The sequence below is a fragment of the Ictidomys tridecemlineatus genome, unplaced genomic scaffold, assembly GCF_052094955.1.
Source record: "Ictidomys tridecemlineatus isolate mIctTri1 unplaced genomic scaffold, mIctTri1.hap1 Scaffold_261, whole genome shotgun sequence".
Lineage (NCBI taxonomy): Eukaryota > Metazoa > Chordata > Mammalia > Rodentia > Sciuridae > Ictidomys > Ictidomys tridecemlineatus.
In genome coordinates this window covers 109,190-136,006 of record NW_027522274.1, presented here as the reverse complement: position 1 = coordinate 136,006, position 26,817 = coordinate 109,190, and the positions used below count along the sequence as shown (strand labels likewise).

The window sequence follows — 26,817 nt, the reverse complement described above, 5'->3', positions numbered from 1 at the left end:
GGCAAGAGGAAATGAGGAAGGAAGCCAAGTGCCTCCATGAAGACTTCTGCAATGGCTGCCTGAGTGTCCTCCCCGACTCCTTGAAAATAGAACACCCCCCTTCTCTAGAGGGAGAAAAAGGTCTTGTTGATCCCTTGTTCAATGGGCCCAGGTTGATGTCCTAGCCCTAATTCCCAGAAGCACTGTGACCCTGAGTACATCATTCTAACACTCTGCCCCTTGGTTTCCTCTTGTTTGAAATAGGATAATAGGAGCTGCCTCCCAGATCTCTTTGAAGATTCAAAATTTGATGTTTGTGGAACATATTTTGTGGAAGGCAACTGTTGGTTACCATGGCACCCAGGCAGCAGCCTGTTCACAGTTAGGAGGTCTCAGCTGGTTCTGGGTGTGAGTTTGGTGTGTGCACTCTAAAAAATTATGTTCGTGTCTTCGTTCCTGGAACCTGTGAATGTGACTTTATTTGGAGAGAGGGTCTTTAACGATGTAATTAAATTCAGGATCTGGAAATGAGATCATCCTGGATTATCCAGGTGGGCTGTAATTCAATGAGTGCCATATAATAGACAGAGGGAGAAGATTCTGAGAAGAGAATAAGGTCATGAAAAGACAGAGGCAGGGAGAGAAGAGATGTGGACAAAAGCCAAGGAGTGTCTGCAGCCACCATAAATTGAAAGGTGCAAGGAAGGATTCTCCTTAGAGCATTCAGAGGGATCATGGCCTTGCATCACTGTGATTTCAACTTCCAGCTTCAAAAGTCTTGTTGCTCCCTTGTTCAATGGGCCCAGGTTTATGTGAGAGCCACTGTCTTTGTAAGACACTTAGCCTGTGGTAATTTGTTATGATAGCTCTGAGAAACCAAAATAAAAGAAGGGACATGCCTTCTTTTATTAGACTCTAAGGAACAGCCTTCTTTTAATATTTAGTATGTTTCTTGTCTTTGCTTGCCAGTTTATTAACTTTTTAACATATAATCATATTTCTCTCTTAGAGATAAGAAGTGACTTGTCTTATCTCTAGGGGAGCCATAAAATGGTCACTTTATAAGTGTTATAGGTGAGGTGTTTAGAACTCAGGGAGCTGAGGAAACGAAGTTGGCACAGCAAGCTGCTGCCAGAGGCACAGGACTGGCACAGTGGGGCCTGTCTCAGGCTCTGCTTGGATCATCTCTCCGGAGGATGTGGGGAGGATGTGGGGAGGATGTGGGGAGGATGATGCTTTCAGAACAATTGGAAGTTCCAGTTGTGCTTTTATGATAATGAGACAACAGGCAAGGCAGGACCAAGTCAACCCTGAAAAATGAAGAATGGGGCATTCCTGGAGCTGACTTTGTCACCTGTGAGAGGAGCTGCTCTTCACTCGGAGATGAAAAAGAATCCAGGACTTGGTCCAGGATATTGAATCTATTGTTAATGCAGAAATTTTCACTAAAAGAAAAGTGAGCAAATTATCTCACATCCAAATTCAACAAGAAAAGCTGTTTCTAAGAAGCAGATTTTCATGTTCTGGTCAACTAAAAATGTCTTAGTGAAAATTGATTTCAGTAATTTCATTCTCTATTCTTCCACCCACAGCATTTTTTCTGCAAAGACCATGGGAGAGGGGTCACCTCTTTTTACATTTGCACCCTCATCTACAATTTGAGCCCCCACTGGACCACAATCAGGTGACCCTGCAGGAGGGAAATATTGGGGACAAGCAGAAGGAACTGTGTAAGAGTCCATCTAGGGTCGGGGCTATTCTTAGCCATTCCATCTTCCTGCCTGCCAGAGCAGATGGCATGAAAGGCCTGCTTGCTTTGGATATTCATGTCTTTGTAACTGGTAAAACCTCATTCTGGAAGCAGAGAGTTGTAAAATGAATATTATATAACATCTTGTATGTGTGAAGAACCAAAGAATAGGCTCCACAGAGGTTGTTGGAAGTCTGAGTTTGAAGAAAGATCTCATTCATAATGGAAATATCAACAGCCCTCTTCCTTCCTCCAAAAAATTTTTGTTGAGCTTCCAGTTTGTGCCAGGCACTGTAGTAAATGTTAGGGACAAAACTTCGAACAAAGCAGGTCCATTTTTCTTCTCCCAGGGCATTTAACAGATACTCAGATGAATAATTTTAAATTGTGATAATGATGTGTTATGAATTGCCTTGGTGCCTTTGTCAAAATCAATGCCCACATCATGCAGGCGGGGCTCTGCTTCTGGGCTCTCTATTCTGTCCCGGTTGACCTGAGGCTGTCCACAAAACCATCCCATCAGCTGCTGGGTGTAGTCCTCTAAGTTTACTCTTCTTGTTCAAAATTGTTTTGGCTATTCCGATGCCTTTCTTTCCTAAACACATTTTAAAATCAGCATTCTTGAATCACTCACATAAGTCAAAAGTTATGAAGGTGCAATTTAGGGAGCAAACAATTTTTCTTAAGTGGAGCTTTTCCCAATTGTCAAGTGGACAATTCAAAGTCAAAGGACACGATAAGGTCAAAGTCACTCCCTTTTTCTTTTTGAACTTTGTTACATGAGATTTTGAGATTCTGTGATCCTTCCACAAATGATATGGAATAGCAGATGATTGAACTATTTAGAGACACCCAAAGCATCCTTTGTATATTTTTGTTTCTTTCATTTCTTAATAAAACACCTATATGAGGCTGGAGATAGGATACTAAAACAGAATGTTGAGGAGAGTGGGAAAGATTTGCTGGACCATAGCCTGAACCTCACCTTGCAGGATGATGGGCTCACCTATCCAACCCATCCCATGAGGGCCATAGTCCAGTTCCAGAAGATACTCTGTTCAGGGCACTGTGGTCATATCTGGCAAATTCAGAAATTAGAGAAATGGCCTCGAATGTGGCCAAACAGGAAGGCTGCCTCTTGCTCAGGAAGCCCTAGTGACCCTTGCAATGCTGGGAACTGCAGGTTCAATTTGCATCAGCAGCTTCCTGGCCCTGGCTCCTCCCAGATCCCACCCCTCCAGTTCCTGCTGGGAGTGCACAGGGCAGAGAACTGGACCCTGAGCTGGGCACTGCGCGAGCTGGGCTGGGAGCTGGTGCTCACCACTTGCACCCAGGGTCTGTACCACACCTTATTTATTGCAAGAAAGACCTGGAAATGTACTCTGGTTGTGCACCTCTGGACGAAGAGGTAATCAGCGGTTTCTGCTGCACTGGGATCCTTTTTCCTCCTTGTAAAATTAAATGGAGTCACAGCCTCACCATCAGAAAGGGTCTGTGGAGGAGGAGGTGGCATGGCCTGGATACTGGAAAATTGGTAGCTTCTGTAGCTTCTGCCAGAGATGAGTTGGGCGGATGCTGTGGGCCCAGGGTTCCATATACTTGGAACTCTCTTCAGCATCCCACAACCCTAGGGCACATGGTGCAGAGGGATCCTACCAGCGACCTAGGATGGAGCAGGCTCATTAGGGAGGACAAGGAGGACAGCTTACACCAAATCTTGCGTGTTTCCTGAGCTGCACAAGTAAGCACAAACTTCCCTTCTTCTCACAAGGACAAAAAAAAAATGGTCATTCTGAGTCAATAAGGTGCTTTTATAACCCATAATTACATATTTATTGGGGAAATGTAATAAAAATCATTCCTCTCATTTACTTCGATGTGATTTTTCTGTCGTCATTATGTGATTACTGGTATATTTCAGTAACATTATTAAGAATGAATGAGCTACTACTTCTTAACTGTGACACAAATGTAAAATTCTGATTAGAGAGGGAGGGTGGGGAAGAAAAGGGACCACTTTTTAGTTCCCGGTGGTGCTCAGGGCACTTTGTCAGGCTATTTGGTGTGAGTGACCTTAGGTGCTTTCTGGTGTAGGGCTGCTTCTCGTCCCTGCCCTCCCAACCCACTCCAAGAGCAGCTCAGGGGGTTGTTCTCCGTGCTTGGTTAATGGAGGCTTGCCTATGGTCTGAACCCCCAGAGTCAGGGCCCCAGAAAAGGACAAGCTGAGTGTATATGATAGAACTTCTCCTGCTGTGTCCTTTTCCCCAGCTATTCCTTCTCTTTGATGGCTGGGATGGAGATCGATATTCTTTTTCTGAGAATATTGTTTTAAACAGCAGGGCCTGTTTCAGAAGAGCACATCTGTGGCCACTTTGAACCATATGTGCCCCAGGGCTGCACAGCTGTTCCAAAGGCCCTTAATTATTCACAAGAAACATGAGGTGAATTGCGGTGGGGTTTGGGGACAGGGACCTTGCACTGCACAATTCCAGAGGGAACCACTCACACGGACTTCAGTGTGTACCACCTGCATGGCTCTAGGCAGGTGGACCAACTGCAGAATCCTGGACACAGCCCAAAGTACAAGAAGGCCCCCAGGAGCCCCCAGGCTGCTGTGGACAGGCTTTCTCTAATTCAGTGATGTAAACATGAGCCACACCTCTGTCAGGGGCTGGCATGTAGGCAACACTGTGTAGGTGGTAGAGCTTGGGAGCCATCAACTGACTTTCTGCCTGAGCAAAGCCATGCCACTGACCTAGAGACAAGGTAAAGCTATGCCGAGAAATACGAATTTGGGGGGCTCAGGGTGATGAGGGTTTGTGAGAGGGCCTGGAGGGCTGATGGGTGGAAAAGCTGAAGAATTTGGTGCATGAATCTAGATTTAAAGCTTGCCACAGCTTGATGCCAGACTCAGGTAGGACAGTCGGAAGCCAGTGAGTGATCAGATTATATTCTTTTACATGAGATTGTTTCCTATTCACCGAACCCTCTGCGCCAGGGACTGTGCCAATGCATTATCTTATTCCATTTAATCCTTCCAGGCCTTTGAGGAAGGAACTTCTGGAATCCCCATTTTAGAAATGAGGAAACTGGATGCATGGAGAGGGTCAGTAACTTGCCCAAGAATGCACAGCAATACACAGAGGAACTGGGATTTGCACCCAGTCTCTCTGCTCCAGAGATTCATTTCCAACCCTTCTTCTCTTCTCCTGTGTTCAAGGTTTACTGAGCAATAGTTAGTATTTGCTTTAGGAAAGTGAGATTAAAGGAGGTGAGATGGACAGCCACACCTGTCTCCAGACACCCTGATCTAGCGGCTCTCAATTCCTCAACATCCTCTCCTCCCTTTCTCATTTCCTTTCTACCCTCTTTAGGCTCTTTCATGCCATACCACCAACCCTGCTTCCAGACAGGCTAGCCTTTAGCCCCCTGCTTTTATTGGGGGACAGCCTCGTCATTTTTTCTGTCCTCCAACAAGATGTCTTCCCTTTCAGATTTGGTGTCAAATCCGCTGCCTTCAAGAAGCCTGCACAGGTTCGCTTCCTCATCCCTTCATTCAATACTCACTGAGCGCCTATTTTTCACTGGGGACTCTTTCAATCCCTGGGATACAAAAATGAATGAACGGTGAGATTTACTCTTCAAGCACTCACTGTCTAGCTGGGAGGCAGATCCGTGAATAGAGCAGATGTAGAATTGACTAGGAGCAAATGAGTCTCCGGGGGATTAGGGTGACAGGTCTGGGTGGACTCCCGTGATCTACTGTTCCAGAAGCTCCCAGGGGCTGCTCTGCCACTGCAAAGAATCATCTTTCATGTGCTTCTTGGATGCTGTGACAAGAACAAGCACCCTGTGCCTGGAGGAGCAGGCACGTGCTCCCACAGGGAATGGAGTTGACCGAAGATGTCCTGTTCAAGGCCAAGGGAAGTGGGCTCTGTGGCCTCCTGGAGGTAGAATGCACTCAGAACTGCCCCAGAAGCTGGGACAGCTCTGTTTCTACCCCAGAGCGCAGAGTCCATCTGTTCTGTCTTGACTTGCTCTGGAACAGTCCGTGTTTATGGGAAGCCTGGAGGTTTGGGGTAGGAGTCGGGCTATGATCCCTTCCAGCCCCAACCCCTTTAGGAGTGTGTGATTCCCACCCAAACCAGCAGAACAGTGCCATGTTTTTTGGAGTACTCCTAGAGTCTGGTAGACAGAAGGGATCCAAGAAATGATACAATTCCATTCCTTCCTTTCACAAATGAGGAAGCAGATCCTAAGACTGATGTGGGAGTAAAGGGTGGGTGGATAATTTTGCAAGATCACATGTTGTGTCGGGGGCAGACCCCAGGCCCTGGGGCTCACAACTGCCTCATGGGGTCTGTGCACTATGCAACGGCAGAGGGCCCCATTCCAGTGCCTTCCTTGAGACCGCTCCATGGAGCCGAGCCACAGCGAACTGCTTCTCATGGTCCCTAACTGACGATCTGAATGAGACAACTCGCCTGGGGGAGAGTGGGTAACAGAACCCTTCCAGGAGGAACTGGCAACAATCAAAATAAAGTATTTGCAAGTCTGCCAAATTCTCAGACAGGCAAATGATCAAATCCTAGTAATTATCATCACATGGAGATCAGAGTAAACACAAAGTCTCTCTCTTTTTTAATTTCAAGTGATTGATGTGAGCAGTGTGGTATCCCTGGTGCTTCCAGTACAACAAAATGCAAATGGAACTCAGTCCTCCATGTGGGTTCACTGAGGTCATGCCATCTGGCGTACACATGCAAATGACTCCTTGCACCCACCCACAAGATCAAGCACTCACCCGCGCGTGTCCCCTGTATAGGCATGCACAATTGCACATACCTTTGCACATCCTTCAGTACTTGAGAATGCTGAGGAATAATGCTGTACCTGGTAGAAGGTGCTGGGCATGATGGGTGCCCAACAAATGCCCACGTGGGTCCCTGAAAAGCAAACCAGTGTATGCTGTGAACTGAGACCAGCCCTTTGAAAACTCAGCCTTGCCTCTCCCCTGAGGATTAACTGCGTTGACCTCATCAGTTGTTTAATTAATCCACAGCACAGCTGGCAGATGGAGAGCTAAAGCTGGAGTGGCATGAATGGAGATTCCAAATATGTCAACAGGCTTTCATGGTCATTGCCATCAGGAGGCCTTGGTTAAATAAACAGGTTTAGCAAGAAATGCCCATCCGCACAGAACGTTTCAGGTGCTCACCTGCAGGGAGGCACCCACCTTCCCCTGCCATCCTTGGCCACTGTCCAGGCCAGCCCTTCTGTTACAAAGGGATTAGGAGTCCCTGCCCTGCCCAGCTCATTCAGGCAGCAGACCCCACTCCTGCCAGCCTTTGAGGGTCCCCTTCTGGAATCTTCTAAGCAGCTCCTCCACGCCCCTCTCTCCAGGTGAGTTCTTCAGACACTTTCTGAATTTCTGCAGAGGGGAGTACTGAGACCCAGGAAGCCTCCAGTCAAACTGGGAAGACAGATCTAAGCCCAGGAAACTCCAATTCTTCTTGTGGGCTGAGGGTTTCTCTTCACTTCATCCCACAGTGTCAGCCAGGACCCAGCAGGACTCAGTGAAAAATCTGTCATGAATGTGACACTGACCAAGTGCTCTGGGAGATTGCAGCGCCTGATGAATTGGGGAAGGCTTAGCTTTGCTGGTTTAGGGTCCTACCCAAGGGTGGTAGGTGGGGTCTGCACAAAGGGCTGGCTGGAGTGTTGGGAGTCTGGGTTGGGGGAATGGGGGAGGATGGAGAAGAAGGTAGGTGGGCCACACAGAATCTTGCCCAGCCTGTGGAAGAGTTTGAACTTTACTGTGTAGGGGCAGCTGGGAGCCAAGAAAGGGAGCTTCATCAGATCAGTGGCTACTGTTGCCACTGACGAGCAGGGACATGGTGGCATGAAGGTACAGGTGGAGCAGTGACATGACCAAGGAACAACTATGACATATGATCTTAATATTAGAGTGGCACTGTCATCTTGGGTAGAGGGCCCCTAGGGCACATGTATTTCTTTTCTTCTGCCTGTTGGAATTTACATGAACGCCACTAAGAATCACTGGAGTTAGGGAGTTAGGGTTGGTTAAACTCAAGAACACGCCTGGGAACTCCCAGGAGTCCTTGGTCCCTCAGTTGAGACATACTGTTGTAGCTACTCTGCTGCTTCCCTCCCAGCTAACAAAGACCACCAGAGATCTGCAGAGATGAACTGCAGGGTTTTAGTCCAGGACAAATGGATTTCACCACATTGTGCTTTGCTTAGTGCCACTGACCACTGTTGGGGCTAACGTGTTAACTGAAAAAAGTTAAAAATTTGCTCATAAAGTACTAGAGTACCCTCTCTTGAAGACCCACGTGATAAATTCCCTTGGGCCTTTGAGCCAGGAGGAATGACTTTTTCCTAAAGAACTGGTTTATCTTTGCTAGCTCCATGCTCTTAATAATAAAACTGATTGCGTTTTGCTCCTGGTATTGCTTGCAAGAAAGCTCACAGGCAAAATTTTGGCCCACTTTCTGTCAGAGTGAACAGGGCTTGATCATGCAGCTTAGACTCTAATTTTATTTTAGTGTCCCAATTGGCTCTTCTTTTCCCTGCAATTTCCTCACTTAACTTTTTAAAATCTTGTGCCAAATTTAATTTTGTAACCCACCAAGAATCACAGAAATTCTGAAGTCGAGCATAATAAAATGAAAACGAATTAAAAGTCATGGACAGGAAACTGGAGGAAACGTTAGAGAAAAGATGGTTCAGTTACAGAGAACACAATTAAGACTTGGAGAGGAGTATGGTGTCCAGTAACTTAGTGAACCCAGGGGCCTTGGGGAATGGCCGGGACTTCTCCAGAAAAGGATTTTTCTCACTGTTTTCACGGAGTCTCATGAAACCATCTGTGTTTCAAATAATCAGCTCAGCTTGCTGATCTGCTTCCCCTGGGGGATTCTCTTTGCATCACCAGCCAAATCAACATCCCCCAAACACTCTCTGTCCAAACCCAAGGGAAGGTGAAATTTTCTGCATCACAGGGAGGCAGGAAATGGGCATTTAAAAAATGACCTGTTTTAAATAAGATCATTCTGATGCGTACTCTAGAGCCCAGAGAGAGCTGGCTGCCTGTGCCAATTAAGAATCAAAGCAGGGAATGCTCATTTCTCTCAGTTCTCTCTCTGAAACCGAGTAGGGGAAGGGTGATCCATGAGGACCCTGAGAGAGAGATGGAGAGAGAGTTGAGAATAACAGCTTCTGTCCCCTGTTGACACCAGCAGCAGTGCATCATCCTCTCAGCCCCATCTGGAAACTGTAAACAACAGCATTAGCATAAAACCACCAGGGAAGAGATCCCCAGCCTGAGAAGTGGGAGGCCCAGCATTGGAGGAAAGAAATGGTTCTTCCTTCCTTTCTTCCCAGTGCCATTAAAACTAAATGAGACTGCATCTGCCTCCGAAGCTAGCTAACTGCCAGCCTTTGGTCGGGTGCTCTGAGACCTTCTGTTTCCGAGGCCTCCAGTCCCTGAACAATGGAGTATTTCTGGGCTTTATGATTTTGAGGGCTGAGTGATGTAGCTCTTTGTCCTGTTGTTGAAGCAGATAGAAAACCACATGGGCCTCTTGGACTGGGAAGTGGGTGTCTTGGCTGGTGAGTAGGCTTGGGCTTGTGTCATGGGTGCCAGCTCTGGGTAGCTTTCTTTTTTATGTTTGCATGTTTTGGAGAGTTTTCTTTTTTAATTTGTTCTTTTTAGTTGTACATGACAGTAGGATGTATTTTGGCAAATTAGACTACATAGAGTATAACTTATTCTAATTAGGATCCTATTCTTGTGATTGTACATGATTTGGAGTTACCTTGATCATGTATTCAAATACAAGGCTAGGAAAGTTAAATCTCATGAATTCTTCTGTCTTTCCTATCCCCCTCTCCCCTCCCTCCCCTTCATTCCCCTTTGTCTAATCCAAAGGTCTTCTATTCTTCCCTTCCCCATCCTCTCTTGTTTGGGGTTAGCATCCACATATCAGAGAGTACATTCTGCCTTGGGGTTTTGGAAATTGGTATATTTCACTTAGCAAGATATTCTCCATTTCCACCCATTTACTGGCAAATATCATAATTTCATTCTTCTTTATGGCTGAGCAATATCCCATTGTGTATATATATCACATTTTCTTTATCTATTCATCTGTTAAAGGACACCTAGGTTGGTTCCAGAGCCTAGCTATTGTGAGTTCCACGCTTCCTGTAGCTCTCTCCAGAATTCCATCCTGACCAAGTCTCACCATACCGTCTACTTCTTATTTTGAGAGTTGCAGATTTACATTAATTTGTGGAATGGTCCATTTAATGTCCTCCAAGGAAACGTGAACTCTGCCAGGGTCCAGAATGCGATGGGCCCTAATGCCTTGCACTCAGGGGCCTGCACATCCAGGCTGCTCAATCGATATATTTGGTTGAATGAAAAGTGATTGAATGAGCTAGTTCCTACACATTGTTAAGCCTCTGCTGTACTTGATCCCTTGAGTTAGGCCTGATAACCATTGAGACTAGGATTGGGAAGGGAATTTTCCCTGTCATTAACCTTGGGTAGGGGTTATTCTCAGGTAGATGGGCTCAGGCTGTGATGTCTGTGGTTATGGGAGAAAAATGGGAACCCCAGCCCAGGTCATCCAGGAGAGGCCTGGAGACAGAGCAGACCCAGGGGCGGGCACTGAGCAGGGGGTGTCTGAGCAGTTGACTGCTCTGGACCACTGGTCTAGGTTTTTATTTCATATATTCTACAAAGAGGTGAGGGACTATAACCTGAAGTTTGTATGTATACTTTTAATCTGTTTTTTTAATTTTTATTTTTAATTTTTTAAATTTATATATGTCAGCAGAATGTATTACAATTCTTATTACACATACAGAGCACAATTTTTTATATCTCTGGTTGTATACAAAGTATATTCACACCAATTCGTGTCTTCATACATATACTTTGGATAATAATGATCATTACATCCCACCATCATTTATATCCCATGCCCCCTCCCTTCCCCTCCAACCCCTCTGCCCTATCTGGAGTTCATTTATTCCTCCATGCTCCCTCTCCCTATCCCACTATGGTTTAATCTGGTTTTTTTATGATTAAAAAAGTTAATAAAAACCTGAGTGTCCAAAATGTCTATGAAACCTCTTTGATTATTATAGCAATGCAAATTGAAATGAAAATGAGACACTATCTCCCTCCATTAGCTTGACAAAAAGTAGATGGCCTGACAGTGCCAGTACTGGTGAAGTGTGGGGACATCCTCATATGCCACTGGTGGGAAGCAAACCATAAACTGCTTAAAGAGCCCCTTGAAGTATATGGTGGACATGAACATTGCATTTTCAAGGACAGAGTGATTTCATTTCTAGCTAGGTGCTCTAGTCCAGGACCCTAGCTCTCAAGCTTGCATCTGGAAGCTTGATTAAACAGCAACAGGCCCCAGTGAAACTCTGGGACAGGGCCTGAGTATTGCATTTCTACCAAGTTTTCAGCATCTACTGAGAACTTGGTAGAAATGCAATACTCAATACTGGTGCTAGGGCTAGACCTTGAGGACCACTGTTCAGTTGAACTCTTATTTATATTCACAGAAAAACATGGGCTAGTAATGTTCATTGTATCATTTCTCAGAGCAAAAATTAGAAGCAACCCAAAAGCCTATTGGTAGAGGGATAATCATGGTGGCTCATTACATAATAGAAAAGTCGGTATGGTATTTCACCACATAATTGTTGCAGATTTTATGCCAATTTTTTTTGCAAAAAAATGTGGTATATATACACAATGGAATATTACTCAGCATTTAAAGAGAATAAAATCATGGCATTTGCAGGTAAATGGATGGAGTTGAAGAATATAATCTAAGTGAAGTAAACCAATCCCCCAAAACCAAATGCCAAATGTTTTCTCTGATATAAAGAGGATGATTCATAGTGGGGTTGGGCGGGCATGGGAGGAATAGACAAACTTTAGATAGGGCAAAGGGGAGGAAGAAGAAGAGAGGGTACATGGGGTTAGGAAAGATGGTGGAATGAGATGGACATCATTACCCAAGGTACATGGCTCTTTTTGTGTACAACCAGATATGAAAAATATGTGTATTATGAACTGTAACATATTTTATGTCATATATAACCCAAAAAAGGTGTGGTGTGACCATTCTGTGAAGCTTTTGTTAAAAAAAAAAAAAAAGATTGCTCCTATATAACTTAAAAATAATTTTTTTACTAAACTGTCTTTGGTTCAAGATTAGAATGCATGGAATACTCATGAATATATGTTAAAATTGAATAGTCCAAATTTAAATGCATCATTGCTTCAGGACAGTTTAGAGAATATTTTTCTGGTCTGGAAACAAAAAGTTAACACATTATTTGTTATTGATTTGTGCATTATAGTTGAAATATTATACTAGAAAAAATTTACTACCTTGTTGCAAAGTATGGATTTACAAAACTTAATCTTCTGTGTCTAAAGATTCTGGGCCGCTATTATCGGATGTGTTGTCCTCAGCACCATTGGTAAGATGTGTTAACCACTAGCACTGCAGTGTGCTACACCAACCATGCACTTGGCCTTTGGAAATATACTAAGGAATTGCATGTGTACCAAGCATTCTAGAATCACACATACAATGTGCGAGTCAAAAGCGCATCCATATGCCATTGATGAATACATTGGTGCTCTGTTTACCTTTTAAGTGGTGTGATGATTATGCCATGAAAGTTTATGACCCAACTTTTTAAACTGAAAAAATAGGGTGCCATGATTATGCAGTAACATGCTGTAGTTAAATAAATGAAAGGTGTTGCGACCCCTTGCCTGCAAGGAAGACGCAACTCGGGAATCTTCTTTCAACGGTTTATGCAGGCCCTTGATATTTCTTCTACTAATCCCTCAGATGCCCCTCCCAGCGTTAATAAAGCATCTCAAGCCCCAATGCGAAGCTGCCATGTGGAACTTTCTCATAGGGTGCTGAAAAACCATGCGCCAACTCTCCCAAATAAGGAGTTGTTTGTCACATACCACAGCGGAGCCAGCGCCATCTTGTAATGTCGACCATAATCTGCATAAACAGCAGAGGCGGCTCACCACAGAAAGGAACATGTATATTTCTATATCAAGAGCTCTAGAAAGATGTAAGTTACGGGGTGTTAGAATAATATGGTATCATTTTTGGTAAATGTTTTTAAAGTTTAAAAACAACTTAAAATCCAATTCTATTTTCACTGCATAATCCAAGTATAAAAACATAGACCAGACATCTAATCTAGAAAATGTTTCCTCTGGAGAGGGAAGGGAGATCCTGGTGCTGGGCAAAAGAACATGGAGATGTTAATCTAATCTAATCTGCTGCTGTACGCATTAAAAATAAAGTCTAAATATGATTTTTCTTCATTTTAAGGAGGAATGATATGGCTTTTGTTGTATTATCCTTCGTGCTTTTCTACACTTTTTAAAGAATTTTTTAAAAGAATTTCTTTTTTAGTGGCAGACGGACACAATACCTTTATTTTGTTTATTTTTTAATGTGGTACTGAGGATTGAACCCAGTGCCTCCCACATGCTAGGCAAGTGCTCACCACTGAGCCCCAGCCCCAGCCTCTTTAAAGAATTTTAAAACACAGTAATATATGCTTATTGTAGAAAATGAAGAAAAGAGTAAAGCCAGAAGTTAAAAGCATCCACAAATCTACTGTAAATATTTTGGTGTTTTTCCAGTTTGGTTCACCTATACAAAAAGAAGGTAGGGATTGTACATAGTATGTACACTTTTTTTTCCATGCTGCTTTTGTGGTTTAATATGATATTAGAACCATTCCTCCATTCATTAAGTTGTTTTGAGTGATTTTCTTTTAATTGGCTACATAGCAATCCATCCTACCGTGATCCTTGGATTTAACCCAGCCCCCATTGGTCTTTCAGGTTTCCCGTTGTTTACTGTTATAAATAACAAGGTGGTGAATATCTTCATTCAGCTTTATTTAGGTCAATTCTTCTCTGTCAGCAGCAATTTCCTTCAGCTTGGGTTCACACAGCAGGTGACCTGGTCTGTGCCACTGGGCCTGGGATGCGGTATTTCGGGGTATTAGTGAAATAGGTCTGTGTAGGAGTGGGACTTAGGAACCAGGTACGTTCCTGGAGCCCTGGGAGGTCTGAGCCGATGAGACCTGTAGAGTGAGGCTGCTTCCTCCACTCCTCTCTCTATTCATGCAGGGCACACAGGATTCCACGATCCTGTAAGACCCTGGTATAGGGACATGGGGCCGTCAGAGATGCCAGGCCCTAGATGAGAGACACAAGCAGAGTCACAGGCATCACAGGCATCACAGGTTGCTATGGTCTAGATAAGTTAATGTTCCCAAGAGACCCACTTTTTAAAGTAGCAGTGTCATGGGGAGGTGGTGTAACCTTTAAGAGGTGGGGTCTGGTCAGAGGAAGTGAGGTCCGTGGAGGCTTTCCCTTGAATGGGACGTTGGGACCCCAGCCTCTTCCTCTTTTTCTCTTTGCTTCCCACCAGCCATGAGGGAAACAGGCCTCCTCTGCCTCATGCTCCTGCCATGATGTACTGTGCCGCCACAGACCCAAAGTGAAGGAGTCCACAGATCAGGAAAGCTGTGAAGCATGGAGCCAAAATAAACCTTTCTCCTTGTAAGTTGTTTATCTTAAATAGCTTGTCAGTGATGGAAAACTCACTGACATACAGGTTCAAGTACAGAGTGGGGGAAATCAAGGCAGGGCTGCGGGGAGGGAGCTCGGGGCTCCAGGGAGGGTGCTCAGCTCAGAGCCATGGAGGCAGCTGGGAAGAGTTGGGAAGGAGGTCATGTGAGCTTGGGGGAGGTTTTGTTGTTGTCTTTGTTTTGTTTCATTTTATCTTTATTACCAGCTTTGTTGAGATCTACTTTACAGATCATAAAGTTTAGCCACTTTAAGTATATGATTCGGTGATTTTTTAGTAACTTTACTGGGTGGCACAACCATCACCATAAAGCTGTTTAAGAGCATTTTCATCCCCTCAGTGAGATTCCTCATGATCATTTATACTAAGCGCCCTCCCGGCCCATCTCCAGGCACCTGCTAACCTACTCACTGGCTCTAAATTCACAGGGTTAGAGCACATTTTAAGGATGAAAGCAGGATTTTAGATTAAAGTAATAGCAGGGAAATGGCAAGACCTGGGGACAAGAGGGCCGTCTATTTATAACAGAGAAGCAGCTCCACAGCCTTTAACTTGAATGAAACTCCACCTTGAAAGCTTTAACAGTTACTAGCTTGGCATCTGCTGGAAGCAGCCTCTGCCTTTAGTGGGGTAAAGTTTTTCTTTCCTTTAACCTCTGGGATGGCTGGATTCCTGTTCTTCCCACAGTTTCTAAGCTCATTCAGGTGGATCAGCTGGGCTGGGGGTCCTGGTGGAATCATGCTGAGAGGCTGGAAGGCCTGCTAGGAGCTGCAGCTGAGCCATCTCTATAGCACAATGGGGTCTCTACTCACTTGATATTATCTGACCTGGTCCTGCTGTGGTGGTCCTCATGATCTCGGCCCACCTTAGATCCAAATAGTTTCACCCTGAAAATGAAAAGAATATGGTGTAGCTCAGTGGTAGAGATTGTGCTCAGCACATTTGAGGCCTTGGGTTCTAGGCCCAGCACCAAAAATGAAGAGAGATCACCTGTGTTGAGTCTACCTTCCTTTACATAACCAGGTAGGCTTTCAGATGCTAGATACAAGTGACTTTAAAATAATGTTTAAAATATTCTTTTTAAAAAGTTTGCAAGCCTGATGCAGGAAAAGAGCACAGCACAATAAAAATCCAAGGTTAAGTGTATGATTTCATCCAGTGACAGCCACTGCTGCATTTGGGGGTATATACTTTCTATCTCTTTATTTATTTATGTTTTAACTTTCTTGAGACTTTATCCGCTTCCATTAAACCCCTGTGGTGGTGAAAGAGGTGTTTAAGACCATCAGGGCCCCAGCCTGGCTCTCACTGGTCTGGGCTCTTGTTCTGGCTGAGATAGGGCTGCTTCTGGTACTTTGAACCCATTGCTCAACCTGCTCTCACTTCCCCTCTGCCTTTGAGCAAGGGGCTGAGCTCTGGGAGAGGCGCTCTGCTGGGGCATCATCTGCTGTGTAAAGGAAGAGGCAACCTGACACCATTAGCAGCTAGAAACTCTCCAAAGAGTGTTTAGGCAGCAGACGGCAACATATCCCAGGATAATTCAATTTTTACAGAAGCTATTCCCATTAATCACCTCCTAATGACTTTCCAATTGAGGCAATTAAGAAGACCTAGGATTTAAAAAAAAAAAAAGCCCTATATTCATTTTACATCTGTCTAATTACCCCGAAGTTCATGCAGCCCAGAAGAATGTGAAAAATGGAGTCCATTCTTCTCCTTTGTACTTGGCATTTTTCTCTGGGTTTGGCTTCAGCCCCAAAGGGAGGCAACCTCAGGGATATGTGTGTGTTTGTGTGTGTGTGAGTGTATGTGTGTGTGTGTGTGTGTGTGTGTGTGAGAGAGAGAGAGAGAGAGAGAGAGAGAGAGAGAGAGAGAGAGAGAGAGAGAGAGAGAGTCACCCAGGGGCCAGGCTCAGAAGATCAGGGGTTCTTGGTTCTGCTAAGTGAGGAAGGCTTTGAGGCTGAGACAGGAGCTGGGGCAGGAGCAGTATAAAGACAGGGAGCCCAGAGAGCCAACCTGCTGAGATCCCTGTGCGGATCCCAACACTGAGCTGAAGAGCAGGTCACAGTGGGATGAAATGAGTGCCCCAGGCATCTTGTGTCCCAGGCACTGCCTCAGGCACCTTGATGCATACTCCTATTTACTCCTCCCCCAACTCTGGAGTCAGACTCCTGCAACCACAGTTTGAACCTGAGGAAAAGAGGTGAAGTGACTTGCTGGAAGTCACATTATTGATGGAGGGATGCAGGGCAGGGATCTGACTTCAGTGTCCTGCCCTGGCACTTCCCCTGGTTCACACAGTTGGGGACTCCAAGACTCAGCCTCAGAGGAACCCAACAGTTTTGCTTTTCCACTGCTCTGGGAATAAAGCTCTCCTGCCTTTTAGGAAATAAAGGGTAACTTAGAATTCTGAGAGGTATTGGAGATGGGAAAGAGACCCTCCTGGGCTTCCCCTGGGCTTTCATTTCCCGCAGGTGGGAACTGAGCTGGCCTCTCCAGCAGCCCCTCCCACCACAGTCCTTGGTTTCCCAGAGGGTGAGTTCAGCCTCCTCCAGGAGAGGCTGGACTAGGAAAAGGAAGCCCAGCAAGAAAGTGCAGGGCAGAGAGGACAGGTGGACCTGGATGCGGAGGACCCTAGATTGATAAGTTGAGATCATATTCAGGATGCCAGTGCCTTGGGGCAGTCATGTTCAAAGTGAGTGGGGCCACACGGGAGTCTGGAGGTGGATCCATTTGAATCAGAGCAGGATCCACAGCTTCTTGCTGTATTTTCGCTAAAGTGGATCTCCCCGAATCACACCTGATCCTCTGAGCCTTTTTTACCTAAGGAAAGCAAGGTGCCCTCATTCTTCCAAGGTTGGGAAAACCTCCCAGGCCACTAAAAAAAGGGGAGCTGTCCTTTAAAACTACCCAAGTCACCCAAACCCCCAGCCCCAGGCATGAACCTTTTCAGGTCTCATACACATTTCTGTTACAGGGTGAAGTCTGGTTTTGGAAATGGGGAATCCGGACATAGTGGTGATATTCTGAATCTAGATATAAAGTAGGGGGGTTGGGGGGTGCTGTAGCAATTCTTGTTGAAGAACTATAATTCTCCCATCCCTTGATATAACTCTAATTTTTCCTAGGACTATCCTGTTTTTCAAGATAGACTGAAAAAAAATACAGATAAAACTTTAATGTGATGTCTTTCATATTTGTGCACATTATTTAATAAAGCAGTTAAGAGTTATTTTATCAAGGCATGCCATAAATTATTTATTCCAGAGATAATCAATCCTCAGTTTGTTTCATCTTATAAAATATTTCATATTTTCTACCTCCCATTTAAAATATGCTGTTAACCAATTAATTGCCCTCTTTCATGTAAAAACATAGAAATTTTTATCATAAAGCCCATTAAAATTAATAGGATACTTAATTAATTCCCAAAGCAGCCAAAGTTCAAATAATTATGTTGGATCAAAATGTGAACCTTGATCTGATTATTTTTAGGATATGATCAGATTTATTCCAAATTTTATTTTCTAGTTTTATAGTATTTTTAATATTCTTCTTATTAGTATTTTCCTAAGTTTTACAGTATTCTTTGAAATGCCTATTATCACATTTCTAAAGTCAGACTTTTTTTGAAAAAGTATCCTAATTTGATTGACAGGTTTAACAGTAAGCATGGGTTTGATATTTAAATTACATGACATTTTTGATAAATAAACTAAATTTGCTGTTTCTAAGTTTGGTGAAAATGTATAGTTTTATGATTGGAAATTCCTATAATAATTTTTTCATGTTCTTATTGATACATGATAATTATACTTAATGGTGGGATTCATTGTTATGTATACATATGTGCACACCAAATGTTGTCGTAATTTGGTCAATTTCATTTCCCAGTATGAAAATATACTTTTAACAAGCAATCATACAAAAATATTTTATTAAAAATACTTAGTTCGGGGCTGGGATTGTGGCTCAGTAGCAGAGGGCTTGCCTAGACACTGGGTTAGGCACTGGGTTCGATCCTCAGCATCACATACAAATAAGTAAAAAAAATCAAGGTACATCAACAACTAAAAATTATCTTTAAAAAATACTTTGTTGGCAAAATTTAGTTAAATTAATAGTTTGCTTTCCCAAACTTCTCTGAAAACAAAGGATTAAATTAAGTGCCTCTAAGGGAGAGAATAAGAGGTTTCATAAATAATAATCATTTCATAAATCTTGTAGAACTTTTTAGTGTTCTTCCCAACAAGTGACCAAAAAAAAAAAAAAAAACTTTATAGAGACTGGGAAAAAATTTCAAATCAAACAATTTTTCAGTTTTTTGTTTTCATCAAAATCAAAGAGTAGTTTACTATATAATTTTTAGGCCTATAATTCAGTAACTGAGAGAATGAAATGATGGTATTGCTAAAACAAAACTTCCCCTCCCATCTACTGACATGAGTCAAGTTTCCCAGCACGTCTATTTAAACAATCAGAAAAATAAGTACAGAACTAGTACGCCTCATTAGAGCAGTAAGTCACATTCATCAATGGATACATGACCTAGTTGGAAAAAAGCCAACCCCATTTATCTCATTAAGAAATGCACTTGTGGGGCTGAGGCTGTAGCTCAATGGCAGAGCGCTTGCCTAGCATGTGTGAGGCATTGGGTTCGATCCTTAGCACCACATAGAAATAAAAATAAATAAAGGAATGGTATCCATCTACAATTACATAAATAAATAAATAAATAAATAAATAAAGATAAAGAAATGAACTTGTAATAAAGTTTGTTTTTATAGTTTCATAATTGTTAACTTTTATGTATTTGCTTTGATCAATCACATACTAGCAATTTTAATAACTAAATCCAGAATAAAATATTTTAATACTTAGAACTATAGCCATAAGAATTTAAAAATTAAAATTAGATGACTTAATATATACTTGTGATTTGGTACAGAGGGGGACAATCCAAAACACATCTTTGAGAATAAAATTAGGTTGTGTAAGGATAAAATTCTGAGTGAGAATGGAATGAAAATCAGTTCAAAGAGGAAAGTGAACATGTAAAATTTGAATTTTACAGGGCTTGTCCACATATTTTTAAGTAGAAATTCATCTTCATAGAGACATGAAGTGGAATGGTGGCTGCAGGAGCTCAAGTGGGTGCCTCTGGGAGAATGCAGAGTCATTGTTTAAATGGGTAAAATTTCTGTTTTGTGAGATGCAAAGAGTTCTGGAGATGGATGGTGGCGTCGGTCGCAAACTTAACAATCAGAATGGTAATATGTTTTGTGCATTTCACCACAATTAGAAAATTAGATGGGAACAGGATCAAAGTGTTAGGCTATTTAGATGCTATTAGATACAGTCAACAGAACAATGTAACGATTTCATTTTTAAATGTCAATATTTGCCCTGTGCCAGAAATCACATGCTTTGCAAGTATTTCACTTACAATGGAGAAAGTTTTGGTATCAACCTAAAAGGTGTAGAGCATCCATAGATTTTTTGAAGTTATTTTAGGGCATTCTCCAGCAGAAACATATGAAGGTTTTTGCTCCAGGAAACTCGGGTTCCCTGAGGTATTCCTACAGTTCCACCAAACTGAAGAGTTTTCCACTAAAAGTGAAGATTTAAAATGCCTGAGGGAGTGTCACCTTTTTTATGAATTTATGTTGGAGTTCCCCATGACATTTTATGAGAGGAGTAAGGGAGGCAAGAGGAGGGAGAGAGGGAGAAAGGGAAGGAGAGAGAGGGGGGTAGGGGAGAGAGAGAGGGAGAAGATGAATTATGTTTTCAAAATAAAAATGACTTTAATTTGAAATCACTGCTCTGCAGTAGGCTTCTGGACAGGGCACCAAGACCAAGACAGGGCACAACATGACCAAGAGTGTCTGACCCTGTCCCCTGTGCAAAGACTGATGTTGCCCTCCTCTTCTCAAATATGCCATCTCCACCTTCCCAGTGACCTGGCCTTCAGCCTCCTCTGTCACCTCTGTGCTGGTCCTTTCGCTTTAGATTCTTTCTGGTCTGTCACCACTTGCTCCCCAGTACCAGGACAGGAAAGGAAGGTCATCATAGCGGAACCAGGACCCCTACTATGAGGTCAGCTCCTTCCAGTGAGTGGGCACAGGCACCAGGCATAGATGTATCCAAGGGAGCCATATCTAACATGAAGCCTTGGGTTCAAGGCTTCGTACATGAGGGTAGAACCTGTAGAGCCCAGGTTACCCTTGGAAAATCCCCTGGGAAGTCATAATATCAGTCAGACACTGTCTCTCTGGAACTCCCACAGCCAGCTTTTCCTCTAGCACTGACATTGTTAGTTCTTTGAGCATCAGAGGAAATAGTGGACATGTGTCTGGGGACTGTGCACCATGGAAAACATGTCTCTTTAGGATCATACTCTGCCCAGAGAAAGGCTCTTTCTTTGATAATGGATTTGTGGGTTCCACTGGTTACATCTGTGTGTGACACAGTCCTGATACCAGGTGGCTGTTGTAGAGCGCAGTCAGTGTTTCGTTGCTCTTCACGGAACACAACCTGTTTTCTAATGCGTGCCTCCTGCACCAGGTTGCAAATGGTCACTAGTGTAGGTCACAAATGGCCACAGTTCTTCCAAGCTCCTCTCATGGAGTCCGTTTTCCTGCTCCTTGAACCTGGCCTTGTCTTAGAGTACAGAGAAAGGCAGAAATGGTGCTCTGTGGGTTCCAAATCAAGGCCTGGAGAAGCTGTAGTATCCTGCTTGTGCTGCCTTCCAGTTCTGTGGCCACGGGAGCGAGGTGGCTGCTGAGGTCTCGCGAGAACTGTGAGCTTGGTGTCTGTGAGGCTGCCAGAAGACCACCCAGGCCCAGACTAGCTGTCAGCTGACTGGAACTGCACAAGTGATCCCAGGTGAGACCAGCAGAAAAGTCACTGCCAGGCCCAGCCCAAATTGCTGACATGCAAAACTGTGAACCAATGTCAGTTGTGGGAGGCCTTGTGCTTTGGGATGGCGTGTTAGCTGTTGCAGTGATGGCTGTTTATAAAAATTTGTGCTCCCCTTCCATAGTCTGGCCTTGTAATTAGCAGTTGGCTCCATTTCCCAACTCCCTCTGTATCGGATATGCCTCCGTGGAACTGGCGCTCACCAGTGCAATGTGAGTGGAGGTGACATGCACTTCCTCTGGGCTGAGGCTGTAGGAGTCAGTGTTGACTGGCAATGGAGGACTTCTAGGCCCTGGGGGATGGTGAAACTACAGGATCCAGTGTGCTTGAGATCCTGGTCAACATGTGGCAAATTTCCCCTCAATAAGGAATACCAGCACTGGATGTTACAAGTGATAAACTTGCATTTTGAAGACTTTGAAAGATTGAGATGTTTATTCAAGCAGGTGACTCACACAAGAGCTCACAATGACAAATCACTGTGTTGGGCACTGTTCCAATCACTTTACATTCATTAACCTACTTCATCCTCCAGGCTACTCCATAGGAAATTAGGACCATCTCACTTTGCAGAGGAGGAAATTGAGACTCAAAGGGATTATATGACTTTCCCAGGGGCACATATCTACAATACAGTGGGGCTGGAATTTGATCTGGGAAACTGGTGTGGTAATTTGTGTGCTAGAGTCCTGGTACCTGCCTTGCCATGGATTCACTGTGTTCATCTGCTACCTTTGCCTCTGAGTATCTTGTCTATAAGATGGATTGGGAGCAAACCAGCTAAAACCCACAAACTTTCCTCTATGGCTATGAAATCCTGGGTTTCTATGGTGCATTAGTCTTTTTTTCATTATAATGAAATACCTGAAGTAGGCTACTTTTGAAGGAAAAAAAATGTTTCTTTAGATCAAAGTTTTAAAGGCGGAAAATCCAAATAACATGGCACAGAGACTGGTGAGGGCCCAGTGATACATAATAGAAATGTATGTCAGGGAGGAAGGATCACATATCAATGTGGGAAATCAGAGAATGACTCAAGGGAAGATCCAGGCTTTTATAATAGATTGCTCTCCAGAGGACTCACTTCAGGATACTAGTATTCCCTATTTAGGATGGTGCCCTCAACGACCTAAAGAGCTCCCATTAGGCCCCACCTCTTAAAGGTTCCACACCATCTCCCAGCACTGTCACCCTGAGGACCAATCTCTCAGTGCAGAAACTTCTGAGGGAACAAACAACATCCAAACTATAGCGTGTGACGTAAGGGGAAAGGTGAGTCATGTCATGAGGAAATTAACAGCAGGGCAAGAGTAAATCTCTGCTTCTCAAGCCATTAGAGGCCCATTCTGTCTCTGAACTCTTCTGTAGTCACCAGGGTGGCTAGGGAACACGGATGACTTGGCCAGTTCTGAGAATCCACAGTTTCTCTGATTCAGAAGGCAGGATGTATGATGCTGGCACACTAGTGCTTCTCCAGGAAACCCCAGGCCTCACATGTTCCTCCTCAGCACTCTGGGAATGTTGGTCCTAGAGTTGCCTGGTGGGGTACTGACCCAGGGGTTGGCAGTGTCAGACTGTGCCTTAGATAAGGAAACTTGAGACAGCAACTCTGGAGTCTTGAACAGAGAGTTACGAAGCTTTTTCCCTATGTGTTAAATGAAAAGCAAGAGTCCAAAGAGGCTAAGAACTTACCCCAAGTTTCCCAGCTGGTTGTGGGCCAGGCCTCCAGCCCAACTTTGGTGCTGGTCTGGGTTTTCTTTCCTGAATCATGCTGCCTGCCCAGTTTGGGCTGGGCTTGGCACATTGAGGTCTTTTGGTTGTGTATTTTCCCCCTAAGTGTATGATGCAGGGAAGACGTTTTTTAAATACAGCAAGAAGAAGCCCCTACTGTTGGGAAATCCCATACAAATGGCCTCAGATGGAGAGAAGGGCCCTGAAGTGCTGTTGAGTCTGGGCCTCAGCTGCCCTGTTCCTCTCCGAGGGCCTTGTAGACCTGGTGACACTGATGTCAGAGGGCGTGGCCTGCAGCCTCTCTCTGCTTTCCACACTCAAGGTTTCAGTTCATTCAGATGCCTGACATTTGGAGAGGAGGCCTGCACTCTCCTCCCAGCTGCACAGATCATTGAGAATCCGTGATTTCTCCATCTTGTGAGGTGGGGGGATGGGAAGCAGACTGAATTAAAAAGTCTATAAAATGCCCGTGACCCATTTCTACAGGAAGGAAAAGGTGTACTGGTGTGTGTGTGTGTGTGTGTGTGCATTTATATGAAATATTATGTATATATTATATATGATAGATGTTAATATGTATAAATTTCCTAGCAAACTTTGAAGTCCAATGTTTCCAAAATAACTTGAATAGAAAAGAAGTGATAGGAATCCAATCCTGTGGTTACATAACACTTACTATCTACACATTTCCTCACATAATCGGGTAGAGGAGAAACTACACAGGATTATGCTCAGGACCCTAGGATGGAGGCTGGGCTGTATTTTGACTCTTTGTTGCTTAGTTTCATCTTTGATTTCACGTCTTTGACCTGATCCTGGTTCAGCTATGGTTGATGGAGCATCTAGACCGCAGCTGGGCCCACTCACATGCAGGATGCTTATGAAATGCTGTGGTGAGGCAGAGATGCTGGAGTGGGCTGCTGTACCTGGCGAGGAGCCTGCCTAGACAAGTCCTGACTCACCTGGGCTCTAGACTTTGATCTGAGAAGTGTTGCTTCAGCCATATTAGTCAGGACTCTTTGGATTGAATGTGCCAGAAATCCAATTCACACTGGTGTGGATGCAAAGGGGAATTTTTGACTCCAGAAATTGGGAAAGATGGGGTGGGGCAGACTCCAGGCATGACTGAATTAAGGGCTTGACAATGTTGCCTGCTCCTGCTCTCTTCTTTCCAGGGCTCAATCTTGTTTCTCTCTTTGTGAATTATTCCCATCATTCTTTATTAAACACAGGATTACCTGGGATGGGGAACCAGGGGGTGGGAGTGGGGGGGAGTGGCCCCACTGCAGATCACCCCAGTTGGTGGTCCTCGAAGAAAGAGACCTCAATGTATACAAGGCCCTAGGTAAAGGCTCCACTTAGTTACCTTGTGCTACAGTCCCGCCTCTGGGATCAGCATCATGTCCAGGCCAGGTTAGGGCAGAGGGTTCTGCCATTGCCCTACAAATGCTTCATGTGGGAGGGGCAATTTTGTCAATGTGGGGGATTGTTATTGAGTGGGGATCAGAGGGATCTTGTGAGAAGCTCTAAACAATGGGCATCCACTAGAGAGGTGGTATCAGAGCTGGGTGTGGTGCACACCTATAATCCCAGGAATGTAGGAAACTGAGGTGGGAGGATGGCAAGTTCAAGGCCAGCCTCAGTAACTTATCAAGGCCCTCAGCAACTTTGTAAAACCTGTCTCAAAAAAACCAACCAACCAATACACAAAAAATCCCCACAGGGACTAGGTATATAGCTCAGTGGTAAAGCAAATGTGGTTTTCAATCCCATTTAAAAAAAAAAAGATATGGTATCAAGTGCCAGTAATAAGAACAGATGGAATTTAATATAAAGAAGTGTATAAAGACATTGGCCAGATAGCTTAAAGGGTAAATGGAGACCCCTAAGTTGTGACAGAGGTAGAACTACAGAAAGCAGGCACCTTCCCTATGGCTAGAGAGAGTACAGTGGGGGAATTTGGACATAGAAGAGGGTCCTATAGGGATGAAATGACACTTGAAGAGGAGCCTCTGCTTGGCCATACTTGGGAAGGGCCCTCCAAACTCAGACAAGGGTCATGTGCTTGGCACCCAGACATATGAGCAGGGAGTCCAGCCAGCTGCTCATGGTATTTCTTTGGGGTCAGGGGGTGCATCTAGTTGTGTGAGAACTGTTGAAGCTGCAAACTGGGCTCAGCTGCTGCTACAGTTTGAACTGCCTGCAGAAGGCTGGGTAGAGACTGCACCCCAGAAACGGGAAGCCTGCCAGAAGCAGAAAGCAATATACAGGAAAGAGCAAGTCTGTCTCCCTCTGCCAGCATTGCAGCCTCTGACTATCAGAGACTAAAGGGAGCAGCTGAGAAAGTGCAGCTATGGAGGCAGAATCCCAGCATCACCAAGGGACACAGCAGAGTGGGTTTGGGGCACAGAGGCAATGGCTTCATGACTGGCCCCACATCCTCTTTCAGTCTTCTAGTTGGTACAGCCTCCTGAGCAGCAGTCTGGGGAGGGGGCAGCTATAGTTCAGGACATGTCTGAATGGACATCCTCCTCAGGACCTGGAACTTGTCCATGGCAGAGTGGTCCCTAGTGTGTATTATGCACAAATAACTTGTGTGGCAGGAACCCACACAGGGAAAATGGGTCCTGAGGCAACTTCACAACCCTCCCTGCCTAGGCTTTAGAGTCAGTCTGTCTGTCTGTCTTTCTGGAGGTGCAGGCTTTTTCTGGAGTCCTGAATAGGGTGTGGGAAGGGGGTGTTGCACCTGGACTGGAATGACTAGGGGCAGGTGTGGCCCAGGCCTGGTGGATGTGCCCTCAACTCTATTCTCACCCACTTTCTGATGGAATCAACAAGAGGATCCCAGCTCCACAACTTAGAAGCCACTGTGTGGCTTTGGCAGGTTATTGGACCATTCAGAGATACAGTTTCTCTAGAATGGCCCCTCAGTGCCTTAATCTCTACACCAGGAGGCAGGGAGAGACTCGTGGTCCTTTTCATCCCATTCAATCCTCTCTTCTTCCCCCTGCTCCTCACAGGAGTGATTTTTTATCATGTTGTATCATTTTTTTTGTTTTGTTTTTTTTGTTTGTTTGTTTGTTTGTTTTTGCTTTGAAGGTAGTTAATATCAGCTTGGAAAAAAGTGAAGATCCAGGATAATGGGTGAGACTTGCTGGGCAGAGTTGGTGGACAGTCCCAGGTTAAGGCAGGACCCCAGGGTGTGGAAAGGGGGAGCAAAAGAAGAGAGAATGCTCGATGGTAGGACTTCTGCACCCACCTGAGGGAAGCAGGGGACCAGGAGCACACCAGGCCCTGGGTTCCCTATGCATTTCAGTGCAGTAGAGCTTTTTAGTAGACTCTTCATCTGGAGGCTTAAGCCTCCCAGGCTCAGCTATTTCCCAGCAGAACAGTAAGAGATGGGCAGGATAAGGGGCCCAGAAAGATTTATGCACCATGTGAAAATGGGATTAAGCCATATCTCAATACAGAGTAAATGCTCTAACCATAAATGATAACTTTTAGCTCCTTCACAGTGAGGGTGGGCAGAAGGATCAAAGTACAGGGCCTCTTTTTTTCAGGCAGGGAAGGGATCATTGAAGAGCTCCATGTCCCAAAGGATGATCATTGGGTCCTGAGGACTGAAGGTTGTTTTGAGACCTGCTTGGCATCCTTCCAGCCCTGGAGCACCTGCTCCTCCAAAATTCATTTAGTTTCCCTTTGTTGTTTGCAGCTCTTGTGTGAGGAGTGGTTTAGGCT

At 44.5% G+C, this 26,817-nt stretch overlaps 1 long non-coding RNA gene across 1 annotated transcript in view; it reads left to right on the top strand.

Annotated features, from left to right (window-relative positions):
* Positions 1 to 8,612: 8,612 nt before the first annotated feature.
* Positions 8,613 to 26,817, top strand: part of LOC144373146 (uncharacterized) — a 65,124-nt gene continuing 46,919 nt past the window's right edge. The window contains exons 1-2 of the long non-coding RNA XR_013432902.1: positions 8,613 to 9,364; positions 14,272 to 14,402. This is a non-coding gene — a long non-coding RNA (uncharacterized LOC144373146). The remainder of the gene's footprint in view (positions 9,365 to 14,271; positions 14,403 to 26,817) is intronic.